Source organism: Choristoneura fumiferana, chromosome Z (genome assembly GCF_025370935.1).
Source record: "Choristoneura fumiferana chromosome Z, NRCan_CFum_1, whole genome shotgun sequence".
NCBI classification, from domain to species: Eukaryota; Metazoa; Arthropoda; class Insecta; order Lepidoptera; family Tortricidae; genus Choristoneura; species Choristoneura fumiferana.
This window is the reverse complement of record NC_133472.1, coordinates 5,884,446-5,895,115: the sequence shown is the minus strand read 5'-3', so window position 1 is coordinate 5,895,115 and position 10,670 is coordinate 5,884,446. Positions and strand designations below refer to the sequence as shown.

Sequence of the window (10,670 nt, the reverse complement as noted above, 5' to 3'; positions counted from 1 at the left end):
TCGCGGAGCTCCTATCCCGCTCGGTTGAGGCGCTTCGCGCCTGACGTCATACTACAACCTAATCTATTGAACATGAATTACCAAAAATATTTGGTTCGGTTAGGTTAAAACTGTACCACAACAACGCACAAGCCGAGCGAGCAAAGCGAGCGTGCCGCGGCAGCGGCTGGCGAGTGCTAAATGACTAGATTATGTAAATAAATGCTATTAAGGAAAGGAGCAATAAAAAAGCAGATTTGTATGTACGATTTTTAATTTTTCGACATTCAAATATGTTGACATTTACAACATAGATATATTGGCTATCGATATTTTTACTCATTCGATATTTTAATCAATCGACATTTTCAATCTAGACATTGTGACCATAGGTATAACAACTTTCGATATTGTGCTACAATCGATATTTTATTTTCGATATTTTGAACATCGACATTATACCCGTATATTTTTAACTTTCGATATTCAAATATGTACAATTCGTAGGTTTTATTATCAAATTATTATGTATGTAGGATGAGTGGAAAGGAGTAGTACAAATGACGTGAAGTGTAAGAGATAGCATGAGATGTGAGTGTATAAGAGTGACAGAGGCAGATGAATAAGCAGCAGTTATTTTTATTTCAAATGTAAGAACAGGAGATTGCTAAGCAACGGAAGACGAAGACGTATTTGATTTGGTTATTTTGGAAATTTTTCATTTATTTTTATTTTACTATTAAAGTGGCTTTTTTGTCAACTTTTTACGATCCTACATGTATACAATGGAAACACACCCACTTCTTGAAAAAGTGCGTAGCTTATGCAAGTGTGCACGCTTTTACAATTCTTAGGACTTTACGCACACAGCGTATACCACAAGTTGCTTTTACCGTTGATAGTGGCGCTGCTTGACACCGCCAAAGGAAATCGTTTGAAAAAAATTTAGTTCCTTTTTTTATCGCTGTCCAAGTTAAATTGGCAATGCTGTACACGCGCCAGCCTCTTGAAGAAAGTGCATGTGTCAAGTTCTTATGCTGTAGGAATAAAATATAATTTTGTTTAATTCGCACGAATTCGAAGTACTTAGTTAATAAGTACGACTTCGAGTTCTGTTTTCGCAGAGTTGTTGTTGTACAGTCCAGCATTAATATCTGCCACAGCGGAGCGTGCAAAAATATCTTTCACGTCTTCTCCGCCCCTAGAAATAGAGTCGTATCACATATTTATTTATGCACGCTTGTTGTGTCAGATATTGGTGCTGGTGACTGTACCAAGTTGTACGTATGACTGAAATCAGCATAGGAAATTTAAAGATAAAATTAATTAGTAAGTAAATATTAATTGAAATATGTGGATTCACGCAGTTTCGCCGCCTCCACGCACAGTAAGAATGCACACACATCACAAAAACCAACACTAAACTGCGTTTCTGCGTTTCGAACTCAACCAGAGTTCATCTTCAGAACACAAACATGATCAACCATGATGATGATGAACTCTCATTGAGTTCGAGTCCATTTTTTTATTCCTTTAGTACCTATTATGGGAAAGGGCCTTACAACCGTGTAAAATCACGTGAGACAAAACATCAATACAAAATGTATGAAACTTTAATGTAACAGTATCTAGTGTTAGCTACTTATACGGAGTAACCTATATAGCACACAAGCTGCTTATACAGGCATTGTACAGCTTATTAGTCGCATAGGTCGTCTAAGTGCTGTACAATTTCCTCAAACTGTAGTTACAGTTGCATGGTTGAAAGGCAACATCTAAGCGCAGTTTGAATTTTAAATCATAGCTCAAACGACAGAGAAAAATTCACTAATTCCGATCTTGTACTTAAACTCAATATCAATATCAACCCTTTAACAGCTAGGTGGTAGGTACCTACAATAACTGTAAAGTAGCAACAAATTAAATTACTTATAGTGATAAAAGAGCGCTATATAGAGCCGTTGAGTTGATATAAACTAGTTTGTATTTAATTTGGTTTATGATGAAATAAGATATACAGCCGAATTTTACCATCGATTCCTTGTAATTGAATGAATAAATACATAATAAATATCACGGACATTCACACCATGACCTAGTCCAAAGTAAGCTTAGCAGAAGCTTGTGTTATGGTACTAAGCAAGATAAATATTTACTAGATATATACATATTAAATACATATAACACCCAAGACCGAGAAAAAACATTCGTATTTTTTCCAAATATTGACCCGACACCGGAATCGAACCCGGACTTCAGCTTCGTATCAGGTTCTATAACACTAGGCCATCTGGTCGTCTAAACATTTGACATTGATTAACACAAACAGCTATTATTTTTTATTCGTTATAAACTTGTCAATTTCGGACTATTTGTTTGATTCAACATCAAATTAGAATGTAAATTTAGCACATTTTGGGTACCCGATACCTGCGACTCCGTCGGTTTTCTATCCTGAGGAACAAATGCAAATTTTCCAGGATAAAAACTTCCTATGTCCTTCCCGGGCCCACAACTATCTGTATACCGAATTATTCTAAATCGGTTTGCGGTTTAGCGTGATGAAGTAACAACAAACAAACGGACTTACAAACTTTCGCTTATAATATTCTAGTGTTTACCGCGACTTCGCACGCGTAAATTCATAGATCCAACGGCTGAATTGAAATTTTGTATTTTTGAAAAATTCCTTGGGAATTCCCGAAAATAAATCGTGGTTTTCATTGACGTTACATTAAAAATATCATCTCCAATTTCATGATTCTGAACCCAGCGGTTGTTGTTTCGAGATTTTATCCCTATCCCGTGGGAATATCGAAACAAAAAGTAGCATGTTTTTATTCCAGATGTCCAGCTACATAGGTACCAAATTTCACCCAAATCCGTCTAGCCGTTTCAGCGTGAAGGAGTAACAAAAACATACTCACTCACCACTCACTTTTAATATAAATAGGATTAAGTGGGATCTAATATAACTAATTTTTCATACAAATAATTGACAAGATTTCATATTTCTAAGACTATAATTTGATTCGTTCTCTGTATTCTGTTTGGAAAGAGAAAGACGCTGATATTTTTAAATTTCGCTACGATTATTAATTAATTTATTACAATTATTTCAAATGCGCTTATTCTAAAAGGCATAACTCCAAACTACCACACTATAGATTCATTACTTTTGTCTAGTCTTATTAAAAAAAAAAAGAGCATCATGTAATTTGACGTAGACGTTGTCAAAGTTATGACAGCTCCTTTTTCTGGTGAAAAAGGCAAAGGAAACATATCTATTCTGTGGTAGTTTTGGAAAATTCGGATATATTTTTTAAACTTTTTGTATTTTTTTTAAATATGGAGAAATAAATTATAATAAATTTTTCCCATGTTCAGGAGTCAAAACTCTTTTCGATTCCTGTAGTAATTTACAGGTGTTTAAAAAAATGTATAACTTGTCAATTTTATTTATTACTTAAAAGAAAACACGTAAAGTTAAGTAAATATTGTATACATTTGCTTTTGTTTGCTCTCCTTGTAATAAATCAATAAATAAACCGGGGTGGACAGCTGGTACATAATAACAAAAATCTATTTTGATATCTGGCTACCCCACACGCCACACGCGGGGCTCCGAAAATCGCTTTCTATTCAACCTTGGACATCGCATCAATTTCGCTACAGGCGGCAAAGGCGCGACAGAAAATGAGTGGTACAGACCAAAACAACTTTAGCACTGTGAAACTAACACGCTGAAAGAAAGCAGCATTTTTCCCGAATAATGTGCAAGGATGTTGAAAAAAAGTGAAAATGAATGAAAATGAAAAAAATGGTTATATCATAAGGTGGTTGACAATGAATGAAGTTGGGGCCCTCTAGTAAGTGTGAAACACACTTGTAGTAGAAAGTCCCGCTCTTCTATAGCATGATATGCATTAAATAACTATTCAATTACAAACTTTAAAATACAAAAATTATAATCTAAGCATACTATGCTATGTGTTGCGAGTGATATGTTTTTCATTAACCAATAGAATCGCTTCATTTACACATGCTCGCACAGACATCTCTAGTGGAAACAGCTGAGCGGAGCGAAGCGAGGTAAATGAAGCGTTTCTATTGGTTAACGAAAAACAAGCAACACATCCTCGCACATCTCTGGTGGAAACGCTGCTTTAGGTAAATGATTAATAACAAAGCGAGCGGTTTTTCTAAGTGACTGCGTGGTTATAAGCTTCAACAAATTGAGGTACTGACTTGCGTTTTCTAACGAAATGTTGGCCCATTCACTGGAAGTGTATTTAGAGGGTCTCAGAAGTACATAATAGCTATAGAATACAAACCTTGTTTGATGGATCGATGCAAAATTGATGTTTTCATCTCACCTCCGGCCTATGTGCGTGCTTTGTACAGTCCTATCAGAGCGAGAGGGCTTGAGTAGTTTCCTCGCGGTCGGGGTATGTGCAAGTGTCACTTTGACGTTTTCCTGTGAGTTTGATGAGAGACCTCTAAGGCATAAAAGTCAACGAGACTGCGGATATGTGTGCTAAAGAGGCCATCGAATTAGGCTGTGATAAGTATAAGAAGTGCTTCCCACGCGACGTAAGAGCTCTCGCATTACCACAAATGCGTGATACATGGAACTCCTGCTGGCAAACTACTCGACTTTGTGTTGGTAAACATTACGGGAAACTCCAGCCTGATCTGCCCACAAAGCCGTGGTTCTTTAATACAAAATCGATTCCCAAAAATATCACATCCACTATCATTCGCCTTCGTCTCGGACATGTATGCACCCAGTCTTCCTCGCCAAAATACGGGTTCGAGACCACTCCCTATGTGAATGTGCATGGACGAGGGCACCCTCGAACACATGTTCTTCCATTGCCCCAAAATTGTCACCCCCCTATAATATAACCACCTGCCACCTGATATCCCGCGCCCTATCAATTTAAATTTCCTCCTTGCAATAGCGCACACTCCTCTTATACCTAACTGTATTATGTAATTATAAAAATTAACAAACTATTTTTTAGTAGTTTAACAAAATTTATTTGTGTTGTCTTATTCTAGATTCTCATCGAGTACCGCACGCTGAAGCTACCGTACAACAGCTAACCGACAGTGTCTTTCCAACCTCGACATTGGCGGAATCATCGATAGTATCGATGAGCTATACTTTCAAGAATTGAATCGAATTGAATTGAGACCTCTAAGCACGTCCTAGTTCGGCTTTTCAAGCAAAGGATCGTTCCATTCGTTCCTTTGCTTGAAGGCAAAAATAAAAAATCAGAACCCTTCCAGGAATATTTTTCGTCTCTGTCTGTCTCTCTGTCAAGACCCTTACTTTTTTGACGATTTTTCAATTTGACAGCTTTCTTTGGTGATGTAGTGAGGGAGGGGAGGGTTAAAAATGGTCAAAATAAATCTGAAGAAAATTATGTGACGGACTGGTTGGCCCTATACTTCGTTTTTTTAGCATTAGAAATAAGGTAAAATAATCCTGAAGGTCTTTTATTGAAAAACGTTTAAAAAAAACAGTAACTATTACATACTTATGATACTAAAAGAATGTAAATGATCCTTAAAATAATGCCCTTGCTAATGGTTTCATATTTGCTGCTGTTTTCTTTTTTCAAAAGTGTTCTATCAATTAAAAGACACTCTTTCTATGAAAAATAAAACAGCCAAGAGCGTGTCGGACACGCCTTAAATAGGGTTCCGTAGTCATTCGAAAAAATATATTTTCTAAGGATTTCGTATTTTATACGGAATCTTCCAAGTTTAGATATATTTATACCTTAGGCTGCTATTTACTCTTAAACTACTATAATTCTCAAGCAAACTTAGCCGTTATAGTTTTCCTTGAAAGTTTGATATACTGTCTAAACATTGCGAATTTTCAAATTTTCCACCCACCGGTTTTAGATTTTAGAGGGGGGGGGGGCGCGATTTTTTATGAAAATTTGCACTTTAAGTTTAATATTTTGAAAAAATTAACTGAATCGAAAATCGTTTTTAAACCCCTAATGATTTTAAAACCCTATCCAACGATACCCATACAACAAGGTATAGATGGGAAAAAAAATCACCCCCACTTTACGTCTATGGGAGTACAATAATTTTTTTTTTAAATTTTTATTGTACCATTTTGTCGGCAGAGTTTAACTAACTTTCTAGCATTGATAGTCCTTGATCAAAGCGCGGACGGACAGACAGACAGACAGAATGGCAAACTATAAGGTTTCCGTTTTTGCCATTTGGCTCAGAACCCTAAAAATGAGTATAGTTAATGAACAGAGAATACGCTCGTCACTCCGCTGTCCGCCCCGCTACCCGCTGGCTTCCAGACGCGGCTTAATGCAACCAGCCACGATATCAGCCGCGCAAACAACTGTGATTCAACATATGTGCATTTTACACGAGACAGTCCGTCTCTCACACCGAATGCAATGTCGTCTGCATAGCATTGCACCGAGAATTTTCGGTTTGTTCCGCCCAGATAGTCAACTTATTTATTTATTTTATATTATCTAGAAATTACGGCAAGAGACCGGACGGGATGTCTCTGATTCCGTGGAGTATGGGACGTGTGCTAGTGTGGGAACTTGGGTTGACACACTGGCTCGTCACATCTCCACCGAACATCAATAAGGGCAGCAGGCACAGCAGAAATGGCAGAAACTGCCAAAGCAGGAAAATACAATGGTCTCGGTGCCGAATATAATTTTGTACCTTTCGGCGTCGAGTCTTGATCCGTGGGGCCCTGGACTCTGAGTCTCTTCAAAGATCTGTCAAAGAGACTCAGAGATACCACAGCTGGCAGTTTCCTCGCTCAAGGCATCAGCCTTACGATCCAGCGGGGAATGCTGCCAGACATCTTGGTACCATGCCGCAGGGTCCATTTTTAGATTTATTATAGTTTTAGCTTATTTAATTTTATTGTACCTAATGTACCTTTTTTTTAGTGGACCTGTATTGTTCTGGAAATAAAGGAATTCTTCATTTGCAAAAACTTAAATCTATCATTACAGGCATGCCCAATGCGATAGATAGGACAGATTATATTGAAGTTCTAGCCTTACAATTAAGTTGTCGGTATTGTATTATCAGTGTTGTACTTATTTAACATAAAATTCTAACTAGGAGTCAAGTAGATAACTATACTAAACTAGATTAAGGGTGCTTTTCCACTAGAGATGTGCTATGAAGCTATGTTGCGAGGATGTGAAAGCTACGCTACGAAACTATGTGACCGTTTCCACTAATGCTAAGCTATGTAGCCGTTCGATTTTTTTTTTCTTCGACTGGATGGCAAATGAGCAAGTGGGTCTCCTGATGGTAAGAGATCACCCCCGCCCATAAACATCTGCAACACCAGGGTATACTGGACGCGTTGCCAACCTAGAGGCCTAAGATGGGATACCTCAAGTGCCAGTAATTTCACCGGATGGTCTAACTCTCCACGCCGAAACACAATAACTCTTTACAAGCACTGCTACTTCACGGCAGGATTAGCGAGCAAGATGGTGGTAGCAATCCGGGCGGCCTTGCACAAGGTCCTACCACCTGCAAAATGAAAATGCGACGAAAATGAACTATGAAGATGCGCAGCCGGACTGGGCCCGCGTGGAACTAGGAGACTGGAACTGAGAGGACGCCTGTGCCCGTAGTGGGACCTATATATACAGGCTGGGATATGGTGATGATGATTACCGTCTGTGTGACTAGCGACCATTATAAAAAGCATCACTGACGCAGAGTGCTCCATGCAATTTGTGCCTTGTGACAAAGGCCTTCGCCGCATTAAGCAGCGTAACAAAATGGCACAACGTTCTGCCCCTCTGACAAAAATGGGAACAAAGGTATCGACTGAAAAATATTTCCAAAAATCGTTTCTTATCAAAAATCAAAAAACCCCCTTGTGCCCCGCCCACTGCCACTTTAGTTTCGAAATTCTTCGGGCTATGTCGGTAACCTTAGTTCTACTGCGGATATCATCATTTCTAATTCTATCCCGCAGAGAAACCCCGAGCCCTCTCCATAGCCCTCTGAGTGACTTTGAGTTTTCTCATGAGGCCCATCGTTAGCGCCCACGTCTCAGATCCGTATGTCATCACATACAGGTCATACAGGTATACGCTCCGACCTCGACGCACTCCGACGATGAGGTGGATGCTATGTATGAGGATATTTCCAGAGCCATGCATAGCTCCAGAACTCACTTCACGGTTGTAAAGTCCCCCAACTTTAACGCAAAGCTGGGCAAACGAGACGGTGAAGAATTGAGACTGGGGAAATTTGGCCGGTTTTATGGAGAAGGAGGGACTCTATATGATGAACTCCTTCTTCAGGAAACGTGAGCATAGAAAGAGGACCTGGATGAGCCCTGATGGTGTTACGAGGAATGAGATAGATTTTATCATGTCGACGAAAAAGCACATATTCAATGATGTCTCCGTGATCAGTGCGGTTAAAACCGGGAGTGATCACCGTATGATACGAGGGTCATTGAATATCCAGTTCAAGCTTGAAAGGTCTCGACTGATGAAATCTACGCTCCGCCCAGAACCCACTCAGCTCCAAAACCCTGAGAGCTTTCAGCTCCGTGGACGATTACAACGACGGGTTTGTGGAAGCCATATGGTCGGGTCTAAGTTCTTCAAGACCCGACGTACTAGAACCGAAAGGCTTTCGGACTCCACCTTTAGGCTCATGGAGGTGAGACGTGAGATGATTCTGCAGTCTTCTTGGTACGCTTGTCGCTATCGGCCAGCTCAACAGACAGTCTCAAAGTCTCTGAAGCGCGATTTGTACGCCGATTAATACTACCATATTGAATCGTTGAGCGCAGTTCGCGCGCGAGATTCATCGTGTACGGTAGCGGTGAAGTGCGTACGGGAGGTCAGTGACCTGTCGTTGGCGAAATAATGGCGTGTTCAAAAACTTTAAAATGCGTAAATTGTAATTTGGTGATAAATGAAGTGTTAGCATTTATCCATAACAAATACGAAGTTATGGATAATGAAAGTCTGGTGAGAATATGTAGCTCTGCTTTCACCGTGCAAGAAGTGGACACAGCAAAGTCCTTGTTATTTGACTCGATCAAGACTGGCAAACGGAATATCTCTCGGCGGAAGGATGGCAAACTACAGCGTGATTTGGAAGATATCATCGTCATGTTTAAGGGTGTTGACCCGGAACTATTGCCCATTTTTGTAGCTAAGGATCTGAGCAGACTTCCGCCCGTCACCTTTGATCATGTGGATGTTACATCATTATTAAAGAACATTTTGCTTTTAAAATCGGAATTGACGGAAATTAAACAGAATTATGCTACAAAAAGTCAGTTACAAGAATTAGAATTAAAATTGCATGAGGGTAGATATGCATCACTATTGAGTGGTCAATGTCGGGTAAACACTAAACGAGGAGCTTGTATGATGGACAGCGGACCAATGGCAATTCATACGCCTGGTAATGTTTCTCAATTACAGAGATATCTTAACGGTTTTGGTGATGATGATGAGACCTGTTTTTCTCCAGTGAAATGGGCATCGAATACGGCCAAGAAAATCAAAGATGCGTCGTCTCCCTCGCACTCGCCTCTGGATCTATCTAAACAGGCACGAAGTGAAGATGAGCTGTCTCACTCGCACCTACGAGATGTTGCTTCTGATTCTAGGCACTCAGATAAACAATGCGAAAGGGAGTCAAAAAATCAGATGTTTGTAGTCGAGAATTTGATAAGCAGCAAATTAGAACAACAAAAAACAGGTTCTTACTAATGACTCGATAAACGACGACACTGCGGAATCGCCTGTTTTGTATCACACAAACAAAATGGGCGAAAAAGACGTGTCAAGCAGAATACCACCTTCATACGCGGGAATAGCTAGAAACGCGGAGGCAAATAAACGGCGGGAGCATGACTTGGAGTGGCAAATTGTACAGAAAAAAGCGATCGAAAAATAAATTTATGGGTAGTAAAGGAAAGGCCGAGTCGGATGTAAACAGTAGATTTAAAGCTGCAGATTCGAAGGTGCCATTGTTTGTATCTAATGTTCACAGGGACGTTTTGGAGAAGGATATTATTGACTACATTTATCTTAAAACTAAGGAAACTGTTTCGTTGCAAAAAATTAAGATGAAGCGGCAGAAAGATTATAGTTCTTTTAAGATATTTGTTACAAGGCATAAAATAGATTCTTTCCTAAATGATAACTTGTGGCCCGAGGGCATATCCTTCAGACGTTTTGTTAACGTGAAATATGAAAATAATAAGGAGCGCATGAGCGGTAAATCGAGTAACGAGCCTATATAAATATTTTTATGGATAGAACGACTATTTCAAGATTTGTTAGTTTCAATTGTAAGTCTCTGAAAAGATCTATAGAAGGAGTTAGGGCATTGTGTAAGAAGGCGGATATTGTGGCGCTTCAGGAGACATGGTTGCTGCCCCACGATTTGCCTCTGCTTAATACTGTGGATGAAGAATTTGGATGTATAGGAGTGTCTGCGGTGGATACGTCATCCGGTCTACTTGTTGGTCGGCCTTATGGTGGTGTCTCGATCTTGTGGAGGAAAAAAATGTTTGATAATGTGACTGTAATTGAGTGTAATAATGTGCGTGTATGTGCGGTAAAACTCGTGGTTGATAAGCGTTCCATTCTTGTCTTTAGTGTGTATATGCCTGTTAA

General features: G+C 39.4%; 1 pseudogene; it reads left to right on the top strand.

Annotated features, from left to right (window-relative positions):
- Positions 1-8,848: 8,848 nt before the first annotated feature.
- On the top strand, positions 8,849-10,294 carry LOC141441301 (uncharacterized; annotated as a pseudogene).
- The last annotated feature ends 376 nt before the right edge of the window (positions 10,295-10,670 follow it).